At 38.6% G+C, this 6000-nt stretch overlaps 1 protein-coding gene across 1 annotated transcript in view; it reads left to right on the top strand.

Moving 5' to 3' along the window:
* Positions 1–245: 245 nt before the first annotated feature.
* Positions 246–6000, top strand: part of LOC100367857 (neuronal acetylcholine receptor subunit alpha-7-like) — a 125475-nt gene continuing 119720 nt past the window's right edge. The window contains exon 1 of the mRNA XM_085504498.1: positions 246–355. The gene's annotated coding sequence lies outside the window, so the exon portion shown is untranslated. The remainder of the gene's footprint in view (positions 356–6000) is intronic.

Raw genomic sequence — 6000 nt, 5'->3', positions numbered from 1 at the left:
AATCTAACATTACTTTGACACGCGACATAAGACACATTCCGAGCGTAGAACTTATTGTATCACTCGCTGTCTATCGTAGCGATTACTGGTTTGGTTAACCGGGACGTACATGGAATATTGATGCGTTGCGAAGCATCTCGATAGAAGGGTATTCAATTATTATTCGTAGGACAGTCTTACGACGGGTGATATATACTGACATCGCGAACTTTATTTGCCGGCATCACTGATACCGTGATTACAAAAATTTGTGGCGAGATCCGCTGCGTGAGTGTGGGTGTCGTTGATGGTAGATAAATCACCGGTGGCGTCCAGTCGCTCATTGTGTACAGTGCTGACACATACCCTGTAAAAGGTAAGGAAGAACAGAAACCTTCTCAAAGGAAACTTCGACTTGTTTGCGTTTGTTTTTCATAATATTTACACTGTTTTTGAATTGCTACGTGGTTGTCTTATTTCGCCAAAGGCGTCAGAAACTGTCAAATGTCAACACAATGAACCAGTTGTTACCGCAAGGTAGGAAAGAAAGAACCGCAGTATTCACAGTAGCGTCGTTGCTTTAATATAACAATGTACCTAGACGATAAGTTGAGGGTCAACATTTTGACGTTGGATAAGCGGAGAGCAAAATTCGGTAAGAAAATCAATAATGGTCAAAACTAAGCAGAAAGTTGCTTACTAAATCAGACAAGCGAAATTTTTTATCGAAGCAGATTAACGTGTTTTTTTTTAAATTGTTTATTAAATACAGCGGTATATGTATTTCTATACAAAGTTTTAATAACTCGATGACGTTTTAATATGTGTGTATTAAATAGCAGCTGACTCACCCCAATTTATCACGTGGAAATAATGCTCACCGTTTACAATTATTCCTTATCTGCCTTGGTAAGTAATAGTGCACTGACTTGCAAAATGCTGTTCACTGACAATTTTCCGCCGTCATTAAAATGCGGTCTACTACCAAATATACTTGTGCACATTATTATACTGCGATGTAATCGTGTGCTCAATAAAATAAAAACTTGAGTTTCAAGGATCACAGCATTCAGGGTAATAACGAGATGCGTATCATAAAATGTTCAGAATCATCAAAAATGACCTAGCATGGTTTTCTCACTCGTTCACAATTAATGCGATGTCTATAGTGTTCGTGTTTGGATTTAATCTCACAAGTATACACGCAAAGCCTAAACATTCAGCAAGTATGCAATCTCGTTAAAACGTATTGCTGTTTGCTCTGAAAATGAAGTTGCCTCTTACACCACGTGAGTTCATTCGATGTGTAATGATTGAACACACGTAAAATAAACTGTGTCCATTTTATGATAGAATACACATGGAGTGACCAGCAAGTCTGATCACTTGGTGATGTAAAGGAGCAGATGGAACGCGCATGCAGGTGCCGATGCTTTCCGTAGTTTATTATATCAATACTCGTTCTTAATGTTGCACACGCAGTCCATAATATATTAACTCTCCGGGATGACTGTATCATTAACTGTGCTGCATACTTCAATACAATGTTTACTATTAATTATGCATAAACTGATACTTTCCACGGTCATTTTTGTTAGTGTAACTTACACGCCTTGACCAACCATTGTTGGTGTTTTAGCTTAATGCTGCACAGGAAATTATTGTAATGTAATTCCAAACAATCACTAACTAAGCAGTGTTATTCTTAATTAAAGTAACCTAGAATGTAATATTTATTTATTTATGTTAACGGAATTTGGCCATTCTTTCATTCTGATTTAATGTCGGTCATTATTCAAGTTGATGGATGGGATCGGTTCATATGCGACCATCAAATCGGGTTCAATGAGGTTCTGAACACCCCCTTCACGTCATGACCTCGTGGAATTGGTGTGGTTATTGATCGGTCAGTCAAGGATTTCTGTGATACAGTCTGATAACTGAAAAAACGACATATACTGGGTTCACTGCAAGTTTGTATTGGTTGATGTGGGTGGTAAGATGGCATGGTTTGGAATTGAACTTGTTGCTGCTATATTTAAAAACGTTGGTGTGCGGTCACTCTCTTGTTGATTTTCAATCAGCTGAGATACCTCCCATTGTTTTTTCGTGATTATTTTATTCCATCTGGTGTAAATATGAAAAGCCAAATAGAGACTCTCTAAAGATCAGCGAAGATTGCGTTTTGATCGAAATACTTATACAAGATGCCCGCGCATGCGCTATATCGAAGGTCTGTGCCACTGTTAGTAGATATCGATAGATGGCATGTCTTCCCGCACAATAGCGAAAATGTCAGTTTTGTTAGAGAACATCTCACATTTGGCCGATATAGACAGTTTAATTAACTACATCACGTATTCATGTCTCGTCGCAACCCTGCCACGCACTGCTTAAGATCGACCGGGTGTGTCATATAGTCTATGCAGGGAGGACAAAGTGATATAAACGATATGCCGCGCCACACTAGTTTTCACGTACAAATAGCACTGTTGTGTGCATATAACATAACAGAGACTATACAGTTTTAGTAACCGTGGAAATATTATATTCCTTGCGAAGTACAAGGTGTATACAACACTGGCAACGCCGAAATATAAGCGTCGAAATCATCACGCTACATAGAATACATGGTATCGGAGACGGGGGAAATTGCTTCCAGACTCACGGACTACTTGCAGAAATTAGGACTGCTTAGCGCCATGGGAATTCTCCACATTAACTGTTATGCGTTCTTTTGATGTATTCCGTGTCGACGTAAACTATATATATATTTACACACATGCTTTATATATATTTAAACAAATTTATGTTTAATGAGCTAAACATTTTTCTAAATATGAGAACCATCATACATTAGAAATTCATACGGACAACGTTGAAGGCTTCTAGATATATTAAAAATAGTTGCGATCATGTATCTGTGATAAAGACTGAAACGAGCCATTATGCATTAATATCACGCAGTGAAACAATGTCCAAATTACTTAAAGCCGAAGTAATACGAGTCCAATAACCATGAAAGTGAAACAGAGCAACGGGGATATGTTTTGCAATTTTCGTCCATGTTACTTTACTTGAGAATGGTTTAAATTATTTTCGGCCAAGTGCTTGCATGCACGGACATCTATGACACGTAAGTAAATTAAATGTAACTTCATTGCATTGTACTGGTTATTTGAGGATCATCTCCCAACTATTTAGTTTTCTTGACATCTGCGATTAGGTGAATTCGGCCTTATCGTACGTATGAAATTATACGAGTGAATATACTTGTGATGTGTTTTAGTGCGGTTTCCTCAGAATCCATTACAGTAAATTAAATTGCTTCAAGACGTACGTTGAGGATTAAAATGTTACTCGTAGTTGAACGGCTTTGTTGTATAACACTGGGAATAACTGATTGTGTTAACATACGCAACATAACTAGTTGTGGTCTGTAATATTTCTGATCCCGACATTCTTCTTGTTAACATTCACAAATGAACTGAAGATATGTACATGCAACTGTAGTCACGTTTGTTCATTCAAGGTTGTAACTGAAATAGCTACACCCAAGGACACGGTCTATGTTTGTTAAAATACTGATGAACTTATTAAATGTACCCAATGTCCGGCTAATGAACTGTGTTGATTTTAATGATTCGGGAAACTCGTCAATAGCTATGTAACTGATTTTCGGAATGTCGAAATAATGCAGAAAAACCATCTGGCACAGAAGCTCTAGTTTCGCAACTGGTTCAGAGGTATTTATTATTAATGCATTGGATGCGAATAATGTGCCTAGACACAATTAATGTGTTCAAAGTTGTATACTGTTCATTGAATACTCAGATTACCCCGAAAATAACCCAATTACATATCTTTCATGATGACTGGTGGTCAATCATCTCGCGAAAACTTCTTTATGAAGAAAGTACTCGAGATGCCATTGTAATTTTACGATAACATTAACAAGAGAAATAGTCGCTTTCGTCTGCATCCGCCGTGAAGTGCCGTTCCCCCAAAACCTAAAACCACGTGTTTGATGGTTTGCCGGAATGTAATCTATAAAACGACGTCGAGTAACATTGATATTAATACAAAGTTATGTTGCAGCGTATGCTAATTGACATACGACCAAGACAAGCACTGACCCGTGTGTTATGCTTCATTTGTAACAAGCCATTCACACGACTACGTCAGGTGTTACCTTATCCCACCTACTAGACGAATTAACGCACGCATCACTGAACATTCATCCACTTGTTAAAATTGCAAAGCAAGAAATATCATTTTACTCCGAGATATGGGATATATTCAGTACGCCCGCTATGAAACTCGTTCTTATACATGCATAACGGCTAGCATTATAAATGTCATTCCATTTATTAATACGCCACGTTTAACCTGGTGTTTTTGTCTGTAAATAAAACTTTTAGATATTAATATTGCTTGAGGCAGATAAATTCTTAACATCATTCAAAACGAAACAAAGTTTGATTAATTTTGCAGGTTTATGTTGATATTACTATTATTAGACCGCCCATCATTACAAACTATGAACAGTCACTCCTGGCGGCATTGTAGCGTGTTTATTTATCCAAGTGAATTAGATTGCTGCTACATATAGTATACGGCATATGGTCCTTTAGAATGGTGGAATATCAACATGAACTTTAGACTGAGGGTAACTTTAAACTTTACGTCATCGGATTGCTCGTTTAAATCTATTTTATACCTCAAAGTCATTTCTGATATTTCCAAATATATATAATTGGTAACGCCTACATGGGAATACCACACGCATATCGACTCATACATTCACTAGCTGATGTGTAACGTAGGTTAAATCGCTATCTTCCCCATGCTCCAACGGTACGACAGGACACCCAACAACACTACATCTCTAGCTTCAGTACAACGCATGTGGTACTATGCCTCCAGTTGTACTATACTTCCAAAAAACACTACACGTCTAGCTGCAGTACAGGTCATGTGATACTATTCCTCCGGATGTACTATATTTCCAGAAAACACTACACCTTTATTTGCAGTACAACTCTAGTAGTACCATGCCTCCAGTTGTACTATACTTCGAAAACACAACACCTCTAGCTGTAGTACAACTCATGTGGTATTATACCAGTTGAACTATACACCCAACAACACTAAAACTCTAGCTGCAGTACAACTCTTGTAGCACTATGCCTCAAGCTGTACTATACTTCCAAAAACGTGCTATGCCCCCAGTTGTACTATACATGCAACACCACTACACATCTAGCTGCAGTACAACTCATGTGATACTATGCCCTTAGCTGTGCTACATTTCTAGTAGTGCTGCGGTTCTAACCTCACAACTTCAGTTGCCCTACACTAAAAGCACTGTACCTGCAGCTGCACTACAGCTGAGGTAGCACGACATCTCCAGCAGCATATACCTTTACCTGCGCAACACCTCTAGAAACTTCAAACACCTTCACTCTACCACCAGCTGGGCTACACATCTAGCAGAACTGTATCTAATTAATGCTCTAGCTGAACTATACTATAAAACAGCTGCTACTATAAAACAGGCCTATCAACGTTACACTGAGGCAGCCTACCTGGAACACTCTACAACCTCGCAGTGCCTTACTCCAGCTGCCCACCCCTATATCAACACTGAACCTTTGAAATATATCGTCGAATTACGCTCTGGCCTGTAGCACTTGTCCCGCCGTGAGCTACATTGCATATGCAGTTGGGTATCTTCAATCCATACCTCATATTGCTACATAGAAATTACAGAGCGAAACCGTAGGATGGCCTAGCAGTTTCAATTGATTATAGCTCAGCAAATAACGACGCAATGCTGAAACATCATTTCCTGGCAACTAAAATTACAGCATGACTGTTTAATCGTGTCTGGATTGACGGCAACGTTCAGGTAAATTGACAGTTCTATGTCATACCATGAAATGCGCATGAATAATTGAATTTAATGGAATGCTAGGTGCGTTGGGACACGTGACGCAGCAGATGTGCACATACATTTAG

Source organism: Saccoglossus kowalevskii, chromosome 10, assembly GCF_978046115.1.
Source record: "Saccoglossus kowalevskii chromosome 10, keSacKowa6.1, whole genome shotgun sequence".
Taxonomy (NCBI): Eukaryota; Metazoa; Hemichordata; class Enteropneusta; family Harrimaniidae; genus Saccoglossus; species Saccoglossus kowalevskii.
This window is presented reverse-complemented; position numbering and strand designations above follow the sequence as displayed.